The sequence below is a fragment of the Rhinopithecus roxellana genome, chromosome 14 (assembly GCF_007565055.1).
Source record: "Rhinopithecus roxellana isolate Shanxi Qingling chromosome 14, ASM756505v1, whole genome shotgun sequence".
In the NCBI taxonomy this organism is placed as follows: Eukaryota; Metazoa; Chordata; class Mammalia; order Primates; family Cercopithecidae; genus Rhinopithecus; species Rhinopithecus roxellana.
In genome coordinates, this window is record NC_044562.1 from 105,184,110 (window position 1) to 105,207,246 (window position 23,137).

A 23,137-nucleotide genomic window follows, 5' to 3' on the forward strand; every position below is an offset into this window, starting at 1 on the left:
TCAAAAACTCCATCTCTTCCTCACTCTTTTGAGATAACAGCTTTTATCTATACTAAATTGCCATATGTACTTGGGTCAATTTCTCATTTTTCTGTTATGTTTTATTGGTTTTTTATTCATGTACCAGTGTTAATTATTAAGTTTTAAAGGTTTTATAATGCTTTAGTATCTGTTATGATTGTCCCCTCCACCCCTGGCAAAGCTCTCTTTTTCAAGATTTCCTGTGTTTTTCTTGTTTGTTTTTCCAACTGAATTTTATAACAAATTTATGCTTACAGCCGTGTTCTTAATCAGGGATGTTTATCAGAAGCACCTTTAGAGTTAAAGAGGAAAAGAAATACTTGACCCCCACCCAGACATAGTGAATTCTGGACGTTGGGGACATTTAAATTCACATAGTGAATTCTGGACACTGGGGACAATTCTAGATATTTAAAACAATCTCTACAGTTGATTCTGATAATCCCATTTTTAAAAAAGGCATATAAAGCATCATAGCCAGGTTTTAATTCCAGATTACTTTATGATTTGTTTTCCCTTACATATTCTGGCCCATAGTTAATGACTCCACCATCTACTATAAGCCAGAAATTTCTCTAGTTCTCTTTCACTCCTTCCTCTTCCTTAATTCTATTTTCAGTTAGTCACCAAACTGAAATGTTACCTCAGAAATATCTGGCTGTAAATCTCCAACGCCACTGTCTCTTACCATCATTCTTATGGACTGTTAAGCAATCCCTTCATGCTGCAGTCTATCATTTGCACTGCCTATACAGTTATTGTTCCCTCAAAACAAGGTTGATCATACCACTCCTTTGCTAGCCTTTGTTGGCTCTTAGGATAGATTCAACCACCTTACCATGGTACTTAGGCCTTTTACTCTCAGATCCCAGCCCTCATCTTGGTCATGACATCCCTATCATCCCTTTATCTCTGTCCTTCCCCATACTAAATATTCCCGCATACAGAATTTCTCACTAGTGGATAGACACTAGATCTAGTATCTCTGCATATTTACGCTTATTGTTTCTTTCACTTAGAAGACCACCTCCCACCCCGAACTTCTTTGCCTGGTAAGCTCTCAGTATTTAAGATGCAATTCAAATGGCATCTCTTTGATAAAGCCTTTTCTAGTCTCCCAGTGAGAATTAGTTGCCTCATCCTCTTTATTCTCACAAAACTTTATTATTTGTGTCTTTACAATGTGATTTATATGAGTCTCTAATCTCCCAGGAATTTCACACTTTCCACATCAACCAAAATGTGAGCTTTTCATGTTTTTCCAGTCTCTAGCATAACACGTAGCATATAGCAAGCAAATGTTTGTTCAATGAATGAAAACAAATAAAGCTTCATTAGTCTGTAGTGACTGAAACAGAAACAAGATATAACAGTAGCCAGCTTGTTATACTGTTGAGATCTCTCGTTTGTTTTTCTTTGTAGTCAGCCTTCCTAGACTTCATTCTCTGTACATGGCAATTCCTTACTCTTTGAGAAACCATCTACAATACCCACAGTAGTAAATTAGATAGCCATCCAACTCCATCTCTGTATCTACCTATTTAAGAAGTTCTGTCTTTGTCCTAAAAACAGATGCTGCTTTATAGAAGAAAGTGCAACAATTTAGTCCATATTGGTGGCATAATTAGTCTGTGGGATGGGTAAATAGATATAGAATTTCAGAGTTAATTATTCACTAAAATTGGAAAAGATCTGCTTGATCATTAAATTCTTTCACAATTATGTACATGATGCAGTACTAATATAGATGATGATCTTGGGTAGAAGACTAAGTGTTGTTGGGAGTTAAGTTATTTTATAACTATAGCAATTATTTTATCTGAAGTTTTCCCCCTCAACTGTATGATTATGTTATAATCTCTGAAAAGATCAAGTATGATAACATGAAAAAAGGGAAGGAATCATATTTTTAAAATAATTTAAGCACAATTTCTTAGTAAGAAGGTATCAAATACTTGGAGTAATTCAGTTTAAAATTTCTAGGACATCATTTCTTTTTTAAGAAGAATCAGTTTAAAAGTACAGATTAAATTGAATAGTATATCTGAATTACCAAATAACATTAAGTAATTTTAAACATATATTTTAATATAAAATTAAAGTTTTTATTGAGTTTTACTTAAATAGAGAAATACATTTATGAATTTGAGATATCTGTCAGTCGTTTACCAACTATTTTGTTAATTATTGATTTCCACATAACTTCACCATTGAGAATGTCACAGATATTTCCTAAAGTATATAACGAGCCCTTCATAATAAAAAATATGTTTTAAAATGTTTTTAAAAGACATTAAAATCAAGGTTTTCACTGTCACCCCTTTTCTCCTTTTTTCCCAACCTTTTGATGGTAAGATTATTTTGTTATAAGTTACTTCCTTGTACAATCAAGTAAAAGACAACTTTGCGTTGTATGTGGCTCCAGCTTGAAACTGCCTATACATATTCTTATAAAAATTTTTGAATTATGATTCTAAAATTACTCATGGGAATGATTTGAGTTTTTATATAGTAATCACTTTCATTACATATATTCTGTTTTTTCTGTTGATTAGACATATTTCCACAATTTAAATTAATGAATTTTATTACTTAAAATTTTTTTTTCACAGGTTTCTTTTCTAAAATCCAGGCAATATAAATTACATATCCTTATGAAACCACTGTTTGGGAAACCAGTGTGGCATCTACAGTGCCAATATTTCAAAATATTATTGGCACCAAAAATTGAACCATGCTTTGCAGTATATTGTTGGAAGTATTTAAGTAAAGGATGTATTCTTAATTATTCAAGTTACAGTGTGCCACTTAACTTTATTTCAAGCGAAGTATATTTTGGGAGAATTCTTTATGAAAATCAAGATAACTTGAATCTAGCACTTTTTCCTTATCTTTTCAAAATTAAATATTTTCAACAGTAATGCTAATGATTAGGTAAAGTATCAGTAATAGATCGTTAAAATATTAATATTCAATACTTTACACATAGAAATATCACTGAATTCCATTTTTTAGTTCCACATACTTAAAAATATTTATTTAATGACCACCATTATAGAACAATGCATTAACTTTTCTGTATGTGACTTGGGATAGAAGTCTTAGATACTAAGTGCATTCATACTTATATTTTAATCCATATTTTTCTTCTGGAAAATTATTAGTAAATTTTGAGATTATAGAACTGTTGACCCAGTCACACATGTACAGAGCTTGGCCTCCGAGTTAATTAAATATGAGTTAATAATATATTTTAAGGAAATTATTGTCCTTATTACAGTTATTAGGTAGTTACTCAAATTATAGCTTGAAAGGAATGCAGAGCATGAAAAACTCAGGATTAAATTATGCATTTGAACCTTAGGCCAGTTTTTACTGTAGAGACAGTTTGCTGCTAAAAGAGAATTTGTATGTCATTGAAATTAAATGCTTTTCTGGGGATGGAAGATTCCACTTTTTAATGAAATTACTGAGTGTGGTGTAGTGAAATGATTAAAATCTGTATTCCGGGAATGTGGCAGGGAAAAAAAATCAATAAGTGCTAGCACAGCTTTGCTGCTCAATGTGAATCCTGAGAATGAAATAAACTACTACAAAAATAATAATTAAAAACATATCAGCACATTAATTTATTTAGCATCAGTCTCCTGAGACATCATCTTCACTAATTTTTAGCATACATTTTACTATGTAATGAGCAGCCCTCTTTTCAGATATCCCTATTAGACAGGCAGTATTTCTGCCCTTCCCCCAGAGCTCCTGCATTGCAATCATTGTACTTGCACTTATTATGTTACAAATGACCGAGGTAAGGCTGACATTCTCAGTGCATGCAAAAAGACCTAGTCTGCCAAGCTTTTTTTTTTCCTAATGAAGCAGCTTTGTGAAATCTCCCCATGTGTTAATACTAATGAAGATCCTCCAGCACAATTAAAATCACAGCCAGTGGCTGAAGAGGAAACATAAAACAATAGCATCTTTTAAGATACATTTATCCACAAATGTATAAAATATACATAGATGATCAAATTATTCTCCGATAGCTTAATATTTACTTACTCTTCATCCTGAAAATTAAATTAGGCAATTTTTAGTTATATGAACTTTGAGAGTTTCTTGTGTTCTGGAGGGAAAAAACGGTACCTCAGCGAACTTCTAAAAAAAATACGTGTCTTCTTGGCTAATGAAGTGTTATCAAGATTAAGGCTTTCAAAAAAATTGTTTTTTTTAGGAATCTATAGGATGGGGTGCGGGAGGGAATGGGCACCCATTACTCCCAATAACTAAAGATTATTGTATCTTTAGTTTAACTTGATTGGTTGCAGGATTTGGGAATTGGGGTTGGAGGAGTGGAAGGGTAAAAACAGAGTTGGAAGAGATTCTGGGGGTAGACACATAGCATATGACTGCGTGTGTAGTTTAAAGGAGCAAAGGGCTACCAGTCTTACTCATAACTTGATTTTTAAAAAGTGTTTAGTGCCTACAATTTGCTATGCTTTTTTCTAACCTCTCAGAAACTGGGAAAAAACCTATCGAGATTACCTTTTACAGTGTGTGCATGTAACTTTAAAACAATTGACTATTTTAACGTCTTTTATTTAAATTTTATTTTAACTTAGTGCGTAAACATTACAGCCAGTTTAACTTGTTCGTGGAAAGGCAGTAGAATTTTACCCCGGGACCATCTTGCATCCTGCTTTTTGAGTTTTAACATCCGCGAAATCTCGGCATATTAATTTATTTGGTTTGTAGAATTCTGAGTTTAAGAACAAAAAAAAGTTTAGGTGGAGATGGTAGTTGACCTATGCTCCCTACTCTGTAGCTTTTGTTTTTAAAAAACTAAGTTTTAAATCCCATTTTCTATCCTGTCTTCTTTAAAAGCAAAACAAAACATTTTAAGTTTCTTAACTTTTTCCTGGGACAAGGAACGGTGCAAACTCAAAGCTACGGTATTCTTGGAAAGAAGCAGCAACCCCCTCCCTTGGCTCCTTTAGGAGCTGATAGGTCATTTATTATTGGAACTGAAATGGTATAAACAATTCTCTCTCTTTTTTTCCCTTGTTAACAGCAACTTTCATTGTTAGAGAGAGGAGAGAGAGAGAAGCCTTGTTGGTTGACGTCACTTGGTTCATGAAGCCTTCGCCTAGAAGTGAAGCTGCTGAACAAACCTTGAGAAGAATCATCTCCTGCTTCAATCTGCTGCTGGATAGGAACTAATCAGAGAGAGAGAGGCGGAAGACGGAGAAGGAGGGAGTCGAGGGCTTTCCCGATCACAAATCTCACCTCCACTACAACTCTCTTTATACTTTTCTTGCAGAAATAATAATAGAAATAAGGAGGTGGTGGGGTTTCCAAAAATCTTAACCTTCAACCATCTGGGGAAAAGGCAAAAATCCCATCTACCGCAACTCTCAGTTCGAAAGTAGAGGTGAGTTTAAAATCCTCGGGCGTGAGGGGTGCGGGTGAGGATGTAAATTCCCAGTGTTACAAAGCTGGTGGAAACAGCAGCGGAGAAACTGCGCTCGGGCAAGCGGGGGACTCCGGAGTTGCTGCGTGGAGGCGCTCGCCCCGCCGCCCTCTCGCCCTCCGCCGCTGTTTACCCTCGCCGGTCGGTGCGGCTCTTTGTTGTGGTGGCCGGAAGGCTGGGGTGGTTCTCTGGGTCCCGAGTGGAGTTTGGGGGAGGAGGCCGCGGAGATGTGCCGTCCTGGGTGGGAGGTGGGGGGTGCGGCCTCCGGAGAACGTAAACTTTATTCCTAGAAGCCGGTGCAGGACTTCGCTGGAGTAGGGCCGCGGGCTGTGCTCCCGGCCGGGCAGGCGCTGCCGCCGCGAGTCCGCCGCCTTTGTGCCGGCCGCCTTGGCTCGCGTCTCCTTCCTCTTCCCCTTCGGCTTCCAGCGCTCAGGTCGCGGCCACCAGTTTTGCTTCTTAAAAAACAACCTCTGTCAGCGTTGCGATGGCCGTTCCTACCCCGGAATATCCGCTGCTCCCCCACTCCCTGCCGGGGTAGTTTCTGGATCACCCCCTACCCCCGTCCGCCTCCTGCTGCCCTTTTTTTTTGCCTCCGCCCCCTCTTCCCTCTCGGACTGATTAGCTGCGTCTGCCACCCCCACTCCCCGGCTCGGGCCTCTAGCTCTCCCGTGTGTAGCTGGAGGCTCTGAGTTTACTGAAGATGAGCGGGGGTGGGGGTGGGGCAGGTGGGATTGGGAAAAGATCTGGATACCTGGGAAGGTCTATGTCAGGACGCAGAAGGTTTGAGGAGCATTGCTTCTCATACAGTAAGGTCTGTGCCTTGGTCTCATCTTTTAGCAGTTCTTCCCCGGGAACGACCGCCAGCTCCCAACTCCTCTGCTTCCCTCTTTTAATCTTCTCGTTACCCCTCCCCCCGCCCCCGTTCTCTTTCGCGGCTCCCTCCCCTTTAAGTAGTTTCACGAACCCCAGAATTGGGATTTGGGAAGGGGAAGGAAGTGTTTGAAGAGTCAGAGCTGGATCTGTTGTTTGGGAGATTTTCTCTTCTTTTCTTTCTCCCTCTGTATTTATCTTTTGTCTGTTGCTTCCTTATAAAGAGGGAAGCAGCTGCAGTCCTTGGCCGAGTTGTTGAAATTTATCCCTTTGTGTATATTACAATATCCTCCATTTTTTCCCCTGCCCTCTAAACAACAAGCGTTTCGCCATCTTGGGCAATTTTATTCCCAAGTCTCTTTTTTATTTTTGAGGAAAGGAAAGAAGCATTAGGAAGTGTGTCTGGATAAGGCTCAAAGTTTAGGGAATGTTCCGGGGGCCCAGTGACGTCATGTAAACTTTATGGAGAAATTTTCCCAAGAGTAAATTTTTTGCTTAATTTTTCTCCTGTTGTATAGGATTGTGTAACTTACAGGTTACTGATAAGTTGTGTGGCTTATTTTTGTGTTTTGCTCTCAAAATAAGTATACGAAGTCTGCGTATTGTATGTTTTGGTAACAGGTGGAAGATTTTGTGCAAAAAATGGTAAACTTTTGTGCGTCATTTGTTATTTACCTAGTTTTTGTGTATTTTTTTCAATTTAAAGGTTTCAGCTGTTACCTGTAGTCAGTATATCCCTTTCTTATTTGCTCTACTCTCCCCTATGGATTTTTTGAAAATTAGCTTGGTTAATATTTATGTATGGTTATTTTAGATTATCTGGCTCCCCGTTTATAATAAAATGTTCTGAGGTTTTCTTTTTCTATTATTTACATTTTGAAGAGAAATGACTATGGAAAATACCTTAAGATAATGGATACTTTAAAATTTAGTAGCAGATATTAAGTCAAATAATTGTTGAGTAAGAGGCAGAATTGATTTTAAAAGATATAATCGCTAGCTATAAACTCTTTGTCAGCCATTATGAACAGATAAACAATAAAAACTAGCACTGTTTTAATTTGCTTGTCTAACATAGTTTTTCGCCTCACAAAAGTTGGTTTGGTCACATGACCAAACTTAATGATACACTGACTAGTATATAAATAAGAGGCACTGTAAATTGAATGGGAAAGTGGAATTCTGTCTCCTGTAGTCATTTTCAGTTAGCATATTTACATCTCTTCTAACAAGGACATGAAACTGTCTGTATTTAATTTGCATTCTCTTTGTCTTCTGGGTTGAGGGAAAAACAGTGACTACAATTAACTTAAAAAAAGCTAATAGAAACAATTCTGAATACAACGAAAAGATTTGTCTAACACACAAAAATTTATGTTCTATATGGTATGTTTTTATTTCTGTAGCAGTCTTCTTTGGTGTTATTTATCCAGGAATTTGCTTCATGTAATATGCTAGATAGAAAGTTGAATGTCTGCCATTTATGTGAATTGTAGGTAGGTGAAAAATGTTTAAATAGTTAAAAGCACATAGAACAGATGGTTCTAAATTATACATGCAACAAAGGACTAGAAGATTTGGCAGATTATAAATGGCAAGCAACAGAGGATAAGCAGTTTAAGAAAATGGTAGTTAAGTACATTTGATGTCTCACACCTATTGTAAACACTGTACATATTATTGTCACTGTGCTGCATAATCAATAATTTGGACAACATTAAGACACTTGTATGGTTCAGATAGAAAAAAGTAATTTTTACAAGTATTTGAAACAAGTGGTTGAATTTAAAATTATTTTAAACCTGTGATGATGATGATGAGTTTTTTTTTTTAGGAAATCAGATTGTATGCTTTAAAAATACAAAGTTATTTATGAGAACTTAATATTGTGTTCTTATAATGGTTGCAGAGAAATAGGAATGGGTACATATTTTAAAATCCAGATAATAGTAGCTTCACTGTTCTCACATATTAAACTAGTGCCGAACTGTAGTACCATTTACTCTTGCAAACACTAATGAAAAAACACTTCTAAACTCTTCAGTATTGGAAGTGCATTTATTGGAATACTGCTGGCATCATTTATGAAATACTTATTAAATGAAGGAACGATATATTTTAGTTTTAATTTTTGAGTTTTGTACATAACAGTATGATACTGATTTTACTTGAATATAGTTTATTTTGAATTTTTAGAATAGATGGATTCTTACGCAGTTTTTTCTTTCTAGAAGAGTCTCTGAGTAATTATATTTAGCATTTTCAAAAAATTTGGAATAGCTTAAAGTATTCAACTTCGTAGAAATTTGTTTTTATTTTTTATAAACCATTCATTTAAAATGCACATAAGACTGTAATGGAAACCTTAGAATTTTAATTCTGTTGCCCTTTCTCCCATTTCTTTGTTTGCATGTTTATTATAGAACTGCAGTGTAAAGGAGCAGATGTTTTGCCAAACATCCTGATGTGTTGCTTTTTCTTATGGGAGTGCATAACTGTTCCTTCTGATGCATCAACTTGACAGCTGGTTGATTTCATGGAGCTGCTAAGAAGCCATTAGTGGTGTCATTGAATTGAAACAGAACAGTCACTCCCAGCTTGAACTGCAATTGTTAATGTCTTTGTTGCTACTTTTGTGTTACTATACAAGATGTAAGATATCACAGTTGCATGAAAGTTCAGGATTTCTGTCTTATCTCCTTGAATTAGTGAATGTATATTTTGGAACTTGATTACTTTTAGATTTAAAGGTTTCTCAGAGAAGGGATTTTAAGTTGTAGTTTCTGAGTAGAACTACCAAAAGAAGAAATACGATTTAGCACAAAGTAATATGGTGATTTTGACCCTTAAGAGGAATTATGCCATCAAGTTTTAGTGATTATTAATATATTTGATTTCCTGGGGGATTAATTAAGTTACCTAATTAGGTATTTTAAGAGTTTTTTTGGTTACATACAATTCAGTATTTTGTACCATGAAGTTTTAAAAATACTGCTGCCCTATTTAATAAATGTTAATCCATTTGGCCGTTTCTTTAAACTTTTGTTGTAGGAGGTAATCAGAAAAGAAATAATTATTGGGGAAAGAGGCAGTTTTATATTTAATTTTTCTTTGTAATGAGGCTAGAATGTTATTTAAAAATTCATACAAACTATGATCTAAAATAATTTACTAGTAGACATTAAATGATTTTTAAAAATTGAAATTATGTTTCATTGTTATAACTTTTATTGATAGTTTCAGCTATCATACTAAAATGTGTGATACTAAATATGTGATACTAAAATGGTGTGATACTAAATATGTGATACTAAAATGGTGTCATCCCATTGGTGCCTACACATATTCTACTTTTTCTAATTATTTGCATGGTGTTTTTTGGTGGTAGAGGAAATGGGAGGGAGAAATGAGGAAGAATGAAAAGTGATAATCCCAACACAGAAAAACACATTTCAAAAAAAATTCATGTAAATAAGATTTAAGGATGTAATACAGTTTATTTATTACTATGTTAAGATAATTTTTCTAGTCCCAGTATTTATTGACTTTTAATTTGTAGGTCTTTAGGTGTATTAGGCATTTAAATAATTCTTCAAAGAGATTAACATTTGTAACACTTAAAATAGTTTGCCATTACAAAAATAAAATATGAAATTGATTAGAATATATAATTTGCTCAAAATTTCCTCTACAATATAAATTTTTAACACTTTTAATATGCCACTGATTCCAGAATTATGATTTCCTGAAATCATGAGTTTATAGAGACACTTTCCTTTTAAATAGGTTGTACATTACTGTGACTAAAGCTAAGATTTATATTCAGGCATTATGCTTTCTCAACCCTTTTTATATAGTAGCCATACAACTCCTTAAAAAGAAAATAATTCTATTACCTTTGACTATGACTCAATATTTAAGAAACGTATTTACTCATAACATATTTTTGTTGAGGTAGATATTCATGTAAATCAAATTATGGTACATTGAATTGTGTATGAAATGTGAAAAATTTTTTAAAGGACTCCTGATGCTTAGTTTATTTTTAGAGATAATATGGTCTTAATTGTACTACACATAAACATCCTGTAGTTTAAGGAGAAATTTTCAGGCATCAGATTTCTTAAAGGAAGGTAATTCTCAATAGAAAGGTCATTTTAAAAGTTAAAACTTCGATTTACAGGTTTTTCTGTTGACCGTAGTAAGTATGAAATTATGGGTAATAAATATATTTAATTCATTTTCAACTGCATATTGAGTTATAAAATATTGGCCACATCTTTATTGAAAACAGGAAAAGTAAATGAATATATATGACTTTTAAATCTGTTTTGAGTGCTATTTGATTTGTGGCAGTCATGATAGAGTTTGAAATGTACAATATTTAAAAGTATAGATATTTACAGGTTAAATATTGAGTTTTTAACATTAATAGGGTTTTATAAGAGTATGAGGTGAAAATGTAGTTTTTATTACACATAAATTTTTACTATATAAGGTAAAGTATTTCAGTTTGTTTTAAAAGGTAAAGTTAATGTTTTAAAAATAGTTTTTATCATTTATAAAATTCAACTTGTACTTTGGCTTTTGAATGCATTTCATTCAAATAAAAATTATTGCATATTGGGGATAATAATAATGATGGCAACATAGATATGAACCTTTACTAATTTTGTGTTGTGCACATGTGTGCATGGTATATAAGAAAAAGGAGCGTTTGGTTTGAAGATAAATCTATTCTTGCATTGGTACTTCAGCTATGTGTAGACATAATTGTGTGTTTTTTCCTGTTTTCTCGTCTTAACACTTTTCCACAAACATGCACTCATTAATCAAAGACGGTGCACTCCTGCTGAGGGCAGAGAGGTTCATCAAATTGGCAGTCAGTTTGGTGTAAAGAACGGTGTACTGAAGCTCTTAACTCACTAGGACATAAATAAATCTAAGGTCTTTGTATGCAAACCCTAGAGGTTAATACTGTATAATACAATGTCCTGTCTTTGTTTTTATGATTGATGTTTTTAAATGTTTCAAGCTTGGTGAAAGTCTTCTAGTAGGTCAGGTCTGACAATCTGATTGGCTGTAGTAAGAAAGCATTAGGTTGTCAGAAGGACTTTGAGTATGCTGCAGAGATTTTGATTTTTTTTTCCTACGAGATCATTGTCATATTGCCTGAGCTGTTATAGGAATGTACCAATGATTGACATTCCCTGCTGTGATAATGGACCTAGTGCATGAAATGCCAATAGTTTGGTCCTATTTGTTCAGAAGCTTACTGCTATTTGTATCCTTAACAGAGCTAACATGTAGAACAAGCAAAACTACTGGGATTTCTCTGTAGAAATAGTGCTGGGATTTGGCTTTAACATGAATTGGTTGCATATTCATAATTTAAGAACAGCTGGTTACAGCAAGCACGTAGTCATTTGCAAGCTATTATAAACCATTCCACTCACATGGAGCCTGTGCTTGGTGATTTTTTTTTTTTTTTTATTGATCTACCTGCATTTAAAATCTGGTCACTGCTGCTACAGAAGCTCTTCATTTTAGCTGTGTTTGCAACACAGAACAGATTCAATTTTAAATATTTAATTTAAACTTAATGCTGAATAAAATGAAGAAGTGTTAGAGGAAACAAGTGTAAAAGGTCATGTCTTACCTGTCATATAGTTAATCTTGGCCAGAACCGACCAAACAAACCTAGATTATACAACTATTGTAATTTTTGGAATATGTGTTTTATGATTTTGTCCATAGATCAATAACAGGATTATCCTTGATTTGAAAATATTGCTAATAATATTTTACTAGTTATACATAGTTTTGGGAAACAACATTAACAGTAGATTGTGATTAATTAGTCACAATGTCATCTAATATGTAGAAAAGTAGTAGTATAATACTTTTAGCTTATGAGTGGTGGTGTAAAGCAAGATAGAAGGGAAAATCGACAGGACTTTATAATTGGATTAGAATAATGCTAATCCTAAAACTGTAGAGTTACTCTAGTTTTTTAGAAGGAATCTAATAAGGAGTCTCTTTTGCTTTTTGAGTCACTTTTGGAATATTAAGCACAGGTAGGCTCTTATAGTATTTAGATGGTATTAGTAAGTTAGGACAGCTATAATAGTTTCCTGCATGTTGTCAGTAATAACTGTAAGGAAAGAGGAGAACACCTTTACATCTCAAGCTTTCAGTGAGAAGGGTGGGAGGAGAAAATGTTAAATGCTATTTCAGCTCTCCTTTTAGGAATCACAGGGAGCTGTGTTTTGATTTGTGTATGTTAAAATAAGTGAATACCTGAGTGATTTACAATGATGCGTTTCCACACATGGTGTTAAGCTCACATGTGCATGTATGTGTTTGTCCCCACACTAGATGATAAAGTAGCTCTCAGCACTTCAAGGTTGAGTTCCAGTCCTAAGAGTGCATTTTACTCTTTCTTGGCTTCACAAATGGCTGGATAGGTTCGTAGTATAACAGAATATATGGCCAAATTTAATCTAGCTGATACTAGGCTGTACTTTTTTTTAAAACAATAAATCCAAAGTTTATTAAAGGATGATGCATTACGTTTTAGTTTTGAGTTGCATAGGATCATAACTGTAATTAACTTCCCATTATTTAAGATTACATCAGGCATTTTGTAAATTATTTTATGTCCTCTTCTCTCCCTTTTGACTATTGTCTTTTCATTTATTTCTCTGTTCTTTAGCATCTCATCACAGAATAAAGGAAAGAAAATTCAAACAAATCTGGTTTTCCCTGCCTTCCCCACTTCTTGATGAAGAGGAGTTCTTAGTTTTTGACTAACATGGAGGTTTAGGATTTTATTTGTCTACCTTTTCTGGTTCTCATTACATGAATAATTATATTTAGAAAAGAAGTAGTGTGAGTTAATAGACTGAATTTTTATTTTTACTTTTTATTTTTTTGGAGACAGGGTCTCACTCTGTTGTCCAGGCTGGAGTGCAGTGGCACGATTCCAGTTTACCTCAACCTCCTGAGCTCAAGTGATCTCCACTGCCTTAGTCCCCCAAGTAGCTGGGACTGCAGGCTTATGCCACCTTGCCTGGCTAATTTTTGTATTTTTGTAGAGATGGGGTTTTAGCACGTTTCCCAGGCTACTCTTGAACTCGTGGACTCAAACGATCTGCCCACCTTGGCCTCTCAAAGTGCTGGGATTATGGGCATGAGCCACCACGCCTGGCCTGACTGAATTTTTCTATACTTGTTCGTAACCCAGCAAAACAAAAAATTTAGTCATTGTTTGAAAAAGTGAAATGACTCAGTGACACCCACCACAGGAGAATTGCACATATTTGATATACTTGTATTCTAGTATTAATAATAGGAAAAGGAGGAGGCATCTACCTTCATTCTTCAAGCTTTTATTGAATGCTATCTCCAAGCACGCTCTGGAAGAGCTATGGATAACAATTTATGAAAGTTCGTAATAGGAGAGAGATGGCTTCTCATTGGATTAATTAGAAAAGGCCCTTTGGTTTTGGTAGCATTGAACTACATCAAGAACAATTAAATTTTGAATATTCACAGATCAGGAAGAAAAGATCCAAGAAAAGAAGGACTGCATAAGCCCATTATAGAACAAATGTAGAGCTCTATATTAGAGCCAGTCCATTTGACATCTGGGATGGTTCTGCCTTTTCAAGGTCACCCCAACCCATCCATGCCTCTTCCACTAGAAGGAAAGAAAATGTCATGGGATCCTTCCCTTCTTCCATTGCTTTCAAAATTGACTGCTTGGCTTTTTCTGGAGAAGATGGGTTAATCAGTTTCAAATCCTCCATTTCAATGATAGGCTTCGTTGTGGAGGCCGGGTTAAAACTGACAAAACCGCCCTTTCTGATCAGAGGTATTTAAATGTTCTGTTTTGAGATTAACCAGAATCCCTCCCTTCTCCTTGGTTCTTTTCCTATGCTTTTGTGAATAGTTTTTCTGGAAAGCTAATGCATGATCATCCCTGCTAAGAACATTGAGTAGGCCGGGCGTGGTGGCTCACGCCTGTAATCCCAGCACTTTCGGAGGCCGAGGCGGGCAGATCGCAAGGTCAGGAGATCAAGACCGTCATGGCTAACATAGTGAAACCTTGACTCTACTAAAAATATAAAACAGAATTAGCGGGGCGCAGTGGTGGGCGTCTAGTCCCAGCTACTCAGGAGGCTGAGGCAGGAGAATGGCGTGAACCCAGTACACGGAGCTTGCAGTGAGCAGAGATTGCGCCACTGCTCTCCAGCCTGGGCGACAGATCAAGACTCCACTTCAAAAAAAAAAAAAAAACATTGAGTGGAGAACAGAGGGTGATATATGTGTATCCCTTTTCTCCATGATGATGGCTATGGCTCAGAAAAACACTTTTACTTCTTTTAGTTCCTTTGGATGAATGCAGAAGACAAGCAGACTGCTGGACTGCTAGTAACGGGCGTATCCATAAGGACAAAAAGGAGGGCTGGGCGCAGTGGCTTATGCCTGTAATCCCAGCACTTTGGGAGACCGAGACAGGCAGATCACTTGAGGCCAGGAGTTTGAGACCAGCCTGGCCAACATGGTGAAACCCTGTCTCTACTAAAAATACAAAAATTATTTTTTTGAGGCAGAGGTTGCAGTGAGCCGAGATAGTGCCACTGCACTCCAGCTTGGGTGACAGAGTGAGACTCCATCTCAAAAAAAAAAAAAAAGAGCATGATTTATAGCCCCTATTTTCAATAACATCAATACTGGTTTTCACTAAAAATAGAAATCCCACTAAAAGAGTATGAATAAGGAAAGATTAGAAAAATTTTCAAATCACAAATGTATGAAAGATCTTTTACATAATGTCTTAGCCAAAGACAATAAATTTTAGTGGTTAGTCATTTCCTAACTTATTACTTCATAATAATAATGATGAAATTTATTATTATTGCATATTAATGAAATGCGTTTTATTTGCAGTATTGTGATGAACATTTACTTGCAAGAGATTTGTCATAAGAAAACCTTAAGACTTTTACGTAACCATTTTTTATCTTGTACAAGGATAAGTTTTGAGGTAAATTAAAGATGGAAAACAGTGGAATAAAAGTTATCTAGTGTCTAAGTTTAGTTCGAAGCCGTACTTACTATCTTTTCTGGTTTCTATGATGACATGGTGGTTCATACATGCTTCTGACCTTTGGGTAATGTCTTGCTGTTAACATAAACCATTTTGATGACATAATAAGCACCAAAACCTGTCTTCAACATTTGAAAAAATCAGGAGCAGCCTATAAGTCACAAAATGACCTTTTCTTCCTCTCTGGGTTATTAGTGCAGCATGCTGAAAAAAAAACAGGGTCTGCAAGACAACAGTAACTGACAGAGGTGTGGGTCAAATCTCTTTATTTTAAAAGAAGAGTTACTTTGGAGCCAAAGTTAAGTGTTCTTAGGTTTTGGGCAGAAACAACAAAAAAGGAGACAATTTTAAATAAGATTTCTAAATGCAGTCAGAGTAGAGCATTGTTAGGTAATCAAGTCCTCTTGGAACATATCAAGATTGTGTCCACAGTGGTGTAAGTATTTTAGCATTAAATTTCTGTGCCTTGTCATTAATATTTTCTGTGACTTGTTGGGAAAATAACTTATTTGTAGTCATGCCTTGGGGATTTGAAGTAAAAAGTTGAAGGGTTAGGGAAGGGCAGTGTAAATAGTACACACTTGATCCAGGAAGAGAACATGTAATAACTTTGGACAGTTAGATAAAAGCTGTCTTTGCCCTTCCCTCTGCAGAAAGCCTGTTCGTAGGCACACTTGCCAAAACTCACAAAAGAGAAGAATTGTTTTAAAGAACGTGAAAATGTTTTTGTACTATGTGTGAAATGGGAAGGTAGGAATAAGGCATGCCTGGGAAGAAAAGCTAAATTGAATGTGACCAGAATTTTACTGTTTTTAAATTTTCATTATTATTAATTTTTTAGAAACAGGGTCTTGCTCTGTTGCCCAGACTGGACTGAACTGGGCACAAGAGAGCCTCCCATCTTAGCCTCCTGAGTAGCTGGGACTACAGGCATGCACCACTCGGCCTAGCTGTTTTTTTTTTTTTTTTTTTAATGAAGTGTTCTATGATGTAGTACCTTGAATTTGACCTTTTGCATTTTAATATGAAACACCTTTTGTGAAATAGATTATTTTTGCAAATATTTTATTTGTTCCAGGTAGCATTTAATATATTGCAGGTACCAACTAAAGTAATTACATGTACATGGGTAAAAATACATGTTTGTTTCTATATTTATAATCTCAGCACTTTAAAAGTGAGCTAAAAATAATCCTACAGCTACCCATGGAAATAAATAAAAATCACTTATCAAGCCAGGTGCAGTGCCTCACACCTGTAATCCCGGCACTTTGGGAAGCCAAAATGGGAGGATCACTTGAGGCTAGGAGTTCATGAGCATCCTGGTCAACATAGCAAGATCTTGTCTCTACACCAGATTAAAAAACAAAAACAAAAAAACCCAGCTGGGTGTGGTGGCATGCACCCGTAGTCCTAGCAACTTGGGAGGCTGAGGTGGAAGGATCGCTGGAACCCAGGAGCTAAAGGCTGCAGTGAGGTATTATTGCATTCTCCAGCCTGAGTAACAGAGTGAGATCCTGTCTCTGTCTCTGTCTGTCTGTCTGTCTCTCTCTCTCCGTCCCCGCCCCCCGTCTCTATCTCTCTGTCACACACACACACGCAATATATTGTCAGTTCTTAAGATTTTTTTTTTTTTTTTTTGAGAACAAGTCTCGCTCTGTCACCCAGGCTGGAGTGTAGTGGCATGATCTCGGCTCACTGCAAGCTCCGCCTCCCGAATTCACGCCATTCTCCTTCCTCAGCCTCCTCAGTAGCTGTGACTACAGGTGCCCGCCACCTTGTATTTTTAGTAGAGATGGGGTTTCCCCACGTTGGCCAGGATGGTCTCCATCTCCTGACCTCGTGATCCGCCCGCCTCGGCCTCCCATAGTGCTGGGATTACAGGCATGAGCCACCGTGCCCGGCAGTTTTTTAGATTTAAAAGTAATTTTCCTACTTTTAAGCTGAAAAATGCCCTCCTCACCAAACTTTTTATAGTTATTTCTCATATTTTTAATGTTTTGACATTTAATGATTTTGCATTCCTTTCTGCTAGTAAAACTGTCCTTTTATGCTCATGTTAAGGCCCAACTTCCCATCAACACTTACCTATACCATATTTTCATGTTATATTGCATTCTCTAAAACTTCTGTTCTAAGGAATGTTGAGTTAGATAACTAAAGGTCAGTTTTTTAAAACATTGTCATGTTTTGGTTGTAATTTTGTTTTAACCTCTTGTGATAGGAATCTTTCAAAAAAATACCAATTTTATTAAATATATTGAGAATATTCAAACTGCTTCCTTTGATAAGGCAGGCTTATACTGGTAAGTAATTCTATTACATTTTAGATGCCTAAATTAAAACTATTTGAGTATCAAAATATTTTACTCTATAAATATGTACAATTATTATGTGTCAATTAAAAATAGCTGGGCATGGTGACTCACACCTGTAATTCCAGCTACTCTGGAGGCTGAAGTGGGAACATCGCTGGAGGCCAGGAGTGTGAGACCAGCCAGAGCAACATAGTAAGACTCCCATCTCTAAAAATAAAATTAAATTAAAAATACACATATAAGAAAGGGAAAAAAACTACTGGAGAATATAACTTGGAATTACAAAAAATAAATTCCCATATCATATTCGTGTCATTTGCTTCTTTATGATAAAAGGGTATATGCAGCTGTACAACTTGCCAGTTACTTATTCCTTCTTACAGTTAATCATATTAATTGTCCTTTGACTTTTCTTCTTTAAAAGTGTATTTCTTCACTATGAAATATTAATAAGTTTAAAAAAACAAAAGCATTAAGATAAAAATTTCAAGTGTTCACAATTCTATTATTCACAGGCTACTGTATGCATTATTAGTTTGTTTTATGTTGAAATGAAATATTTACTGAAATGAAAGTGTTCATTAATGAAACAGCAGGTTGGTGTCGTGAACCTATGCCTGCAAATGATGAAAATGACAGGAGTGGGCATAGAGTGAAATGCTTCTGTGGTATTACCTAAGAAAGAACTAAAATAATCCACTGGATTAAGTGACAAGGACATTAGTGACCTTGGCATTAATAGTTTCAGTGGAGTGGTTTGGATTAAAGCTATAGAAATAGAAACATGTTTAAATAGTTTTGGGGGTTTTGTTTTTTTGTTTTTTTTTTTGTAAGGAGGAGGAAAAGAAATTGGGTAGTTTCTGGGAAGGAAATATAGGAAGATGTTTTTTGTTTTTTGGTTTTTGGTTTTTTTTTTTTTTTTTTTTTTTTTTTTTTGAGACAGAGTCTCGCTCTGTCGCCCAGGCTGGAGTGCAGTGGCCGGATCTCAGCTCACTGCAAGCTCCACCTCCCGGGTTCACGCCATTCTCCTGCCTCAGCCTCCCGAGTAGCTGGGACTACAGGCGCCCGCCACCTCGCCCGGCTAGTTTTTTTTTTTTTTTTGTATTTTTTTTTTAGTAGAGACGGGGTTTCACTGTGTTAGCCAGGATGGTCTCGATCTCCTGACCTTGTGATCCGCCCGTCTCGGCCTCCCAAAGTGCTAGGATTACAGGGTTGAGCCACCGCGCCCGGCCTGTTTTTTGTTTTTTTTAAACGGGGGACTGAAGATACAGGGGCAGAGGATATAATTCAGAGATTCTGTGAGAAATGGGAAGAAATGGGTTCCAGACCCATGTTAGACTGATTATCATGAACTGGAATGAGGGATACTCTTTTATTGTAACTAGAGGGAAAGAAAAAATGTGGGAATGCATAGTGGTGAAATTGGAGCTTGAGGAAAGAAATTTCAGAGAGTTCTAGTTCCAAATGTTAGCACTTCTTTTAACAGAAATGCCTCCTTATGGCATTTTAAATAAAACAAGTTTTAATTTCCATTTTTAAAATGTAAATTTATGTATTTTTATAAAATGGCTGTTACGTAGTTTTTGCATTCTACATTGTTTATTAGCTCTTTATTAGTTATTTGGATTATATCATGAGCATGTTTTTGTCATTAAGTATTTTAAAAGACTGCATAATAATTTATCCAATCTTAGGACATGTAAGTTTTTTTGTTTTTGTTTTTGTTTTTTTTTGAGATGGAGTCTCGCTCTGTTGCCTAGGCTGGAGTGTAGTGGCACAATATTGGCTCACTGCAACCTCCGCCTCCCGGGTTCGAGCAATTCCCCTGCCTCAGCCTCGTGAGTAGCTGGGACTACAGGCACATGCCACCACGCCCGGCTAATTTTTGTATTTTTATTAGACATTGTGTTTCACTGTAGTGTCCTGGCTGGTCTTGAACTCCCAGCCTCAAGCAGTCAACCCTCCTTAGCCTTCCAAAGTATTGGGATTATAGATGTGAGCCACCATGCCTAGCCTCATTATATGTTATTATATGATGGGATGAAATAACATCAAACATCCCTCAGCTTTTTTTATTCTAAGTTATTTCTGTAGGATTCATTCTTAGCGATTGAATTGCTAGGTCAAAGAATATGAATATTTTATATATAGTGGTATTCTGGAAAATATTAACTGGTTTGTATATGTGGCAAAGAGAACCTTGATTTGTAGTGTCTACTCTTTTCCTGTGTAAATACTGCCACCATGGCCTGTTTCAATCCTACAACTTAATACAACTGAACAAAGTTGAGAAATGTAGTTGTACAATCATTATATAGTGTTTTCATCATAATCATACTATAGATGTAAAATAACTTCCTACAGCATAAATAATAAAATGTAAAATAATTAGGAAGTGATATTTTGAGTATTTATTACCCTATTATAATTTATTGACTGTAAGTTTATATAATTTAATTAATAATGATTTTTTTAACAAGTAGATTGCAAGAATTCCCGAGAATTAACAGTTGACTCTTGTGAGCCACTGTGAGCAAGCTCTAGCATAGCAATGCTAGGTTATCTTTTTTAGTTCTCCTCTTCCTGTTTCTTACTCCCATTTGTGATATGTATGGTGGAATTTTTTACTGCTAGATTGTTGTTTCCAATATAGTGATAAATATGGGTATAGAAGACCAGTGTATCATTTTTTTCACTTATGGCTCCTAGGTTTGTCTTGCTTTAAACTGAAATCTTTATGCATGATGGAGTCTGTTTAAGTGAAAGAAGTGAAGTTTAGATTCCCAACTTATTTTTTTCCAAAAGACTCCAGTTTTCCCCAAAACATCCTACTGACTGTTGATTGAACTACTCAACTCTTATGGTTTTTAATAATTTTTCAGTTGATTTTCTAGGGTTTTCTAGATATATAATCATATACAAATAAAGGTAATTTTGCTGCCTTCAGTATTTGTAACTTTATTGTATAAAGAATGAAATTAAGCTGACTACTATTTGCAATGTGTTGGTAACATTGGGCACTCTTATCTTTTCCTGACTTTGGAAATGATTCTAGTACTTAATCTTTTTTTATGATATTACCTTTTGGTTTGTTATATGTATTTTTAAAGATCATGTTAAGCAAGCATGCATCTATTTCTATCTTGTTTTTTTTTTTTTTTTTTTTTTTTGAGACAGAGTTTTGCTCCTGTTGCCCAGGCTGGAGTACAATGGCACGATCTCAGCTCACTGCAACCTCTGCCTCCCAGGTTCAGGCGATTCTCCTGCCTCAGCCTCCCAAGTAGCTGGAATTACAGGCATCTGCCACCACAGCTGGCTAATTTTTGTATTGTTTGTAGAGGCGGGGTTTTACCATGTTCAACTCCTGACCTCGTGATCCACCCGCCTCGGCCTCCCAAAGTGCTCTGACTACAGGCGTGAGCCACTGTGCCCAGCCTTTTTTTTTTTTTTTTTTTTCTTCTTTTGAGACAGGGTCTCACTCTGTCACCCATTCTGGAGTGCAGTGACACAGTCTCGGCTCACTGAAGCCTTGACCTCCTGGGTGCAAGTGATTCTGCAGACTTTTTAAATCAGGAAAGGAAGTTGAATTTTATTAAATGCTTGGGAAACATGGTAATGCTTGTTTACCTCAGTGTTGTTGAAGGGTTTTTTTTTTGTTCCTTGTTTTATGATTTGTGCTACAGGTACAGATGTTGATCATTTTAAATATTTGGAATAAAGGGCAAGAAGAGCTAGGCAAAAGGAAGTATAGTTTCCATATATTTTTTCCTAGAACTTTTTCTCTGAGTCTGTTGAGATCTTTGCTGTTGTTCTGTATGTGAGGGTGGAACTCTGATTTTAGCAGTTTCCCTGCTTTAAGGAGAACTTGGCACACCTGAAGATGTGAGTGGGAGGAGGGAGAGAATGACTCTCTGTAATCCTGTGGATTCTGAGTTTTGTATGATGAGTCAGAGCTTTTGTCTGCTTAGTCAGATTTGATCCTCACCTTCAAAGCTGTCTCCTCAATCCTAATGAAAGGTTGAGAAAAATAAAAACGATGAGGCCAAAGAAGTAGCTCTATTATTTTCTGCTCTGCGAACATGTGTCCCAAGATCTGTGATTCTCCACTTCTCTTTATAGGCCCCCCATGATTCTAAACGTCAGCTATGAAAGTTATGCATTAGGACATTTCTGAACATTCTCTTACTTACTAAATTGTGAACTTTGCCCTCTTAGGGCATATGCTTATAGAATCAGTGTTATTAAAATAGTACTGATATTTTCCCTGGTTCCCACACTAATTTTGGTCCTTTTTGCCCTGTTTGGTGGATTTCGGGACAGGATCATGTGAATGTATGTTATTCAGATTTTAAAGGCTCTTTTCACATATCCACAAAAATCCCCCTCAAAAGAATTAGTATCATTTTGTATACTCTTGCAATTGGAAGTTGAGAATATTTTTTCATATTTTTAACAGTGGGAATATTAATTTATATATTCTTGATTGTTATGGATAATCATATATGCCTCAATTTGTTAGGGAATTATATTTGTTTCTGAATTGTTTGGCAGGAATGGTTCTGGTAAGATTTTTGGAGCAATGTGATCATATAATTATCTTAAAGATTTTTCTTGATCCCCCCCAAAAGGCTGGTCTCATTATGAGGTATGGCTTATTTACATAGGTGTGCAAAAATATTAATTAACCATATAGGCTTCCTTGAGTTAACTTGTGCATATCTTGAGCCTATGCACTATATACAACTACTAAAGCTACAAAATTAACTTTGTAACTTTTTCTAAGGAATCTGAGCTAGGACATTTAAAAATTACTGATGTTTCCTCTACTCAGGCTAGAAAGCAAGCCTGGGACATTCTACCAGATTTTACCTACTATAGTACCTCCAACTATCCCTCAGATTTCTTTTTTTTAATTTTAATTTTTTTTTGAGGTGGAGTCTCACTCTGTTGCCCAGGCTGGAGTACAGTGGCGCGATCTCGGTTCACTGCAAACTCCACCTCTTGGGTTCACGCCATTCTCCTGCCTCTGCCTCCTGAGTAGCTGGGACTATAGGCTCCTGCTACCACGCCCGGCTAATTTTTTGTATTTTTAGTAGAGATGGAGTTTCACTGTGTTAGCCAGGATGGCCTTGATCTGCTGACCTTGTGATCCGCCCGCCTTGGCCTCCCAGAGTGCTGGGATTACAGGCATGAGCCACTGTGTGTGGCCCCAGATTTCTTTTTTTCATTTTTTTTTTTTTTTGAGACAGAGTTTCCCTCTTGTTGCCCAGGCTGGAGTGCAATGGCGCAATCTCGGCTCACGGCAACGTACACCTCCTAGGTTCAAGCGATTCTCCTGCCTCAGCC

General features: G+C 36.2%; 1 protein-coding gene and 1 long non-coding RNA gene across 9 annotated transcripts in view; one reads left to right on the top strand and one right to left on the bottom strand.

The window, feature by feature from the left end:
- Positions 1-2,595: 2,595 nt before the first annotated feature.
- On the bottom strand, positions 2,596-6,394 carry LOC104674718. The gene is made up of 2 exons (XR_749678.2): positions 6,240-6,394; positions 2,596-5,943 (listed from the first exon to the last, which is right to left on the bottom strand). It is a non-coding gene; the product is annotated as an uncharacterized LOC104674718 (long non-coding RNA).
- Positions 4,445-23,137, top strand: part of BAZ2B (bromodomain adjacent to zinc finger domain 2B) — a 331,981-nt gene continuing 313,288 nt past the window's right edge. For 5 of the 8 annotated variants that reach the window (XM_010379122.2, XM_030916305.1, XM_030916307.1 and 2 more), the window contains exon 1: positions 4,445-5,449. The gene's annotated coding sequence lies outside the window, so the exon portion shown is untranslated. The remainder of the gene's footprint in view (positions 5,450-23,137) is intronic. The other 3 variants (XM_030916308.1, XM_030916309.1, XM_030916311.1) reach the window with 2 other exon arrangements.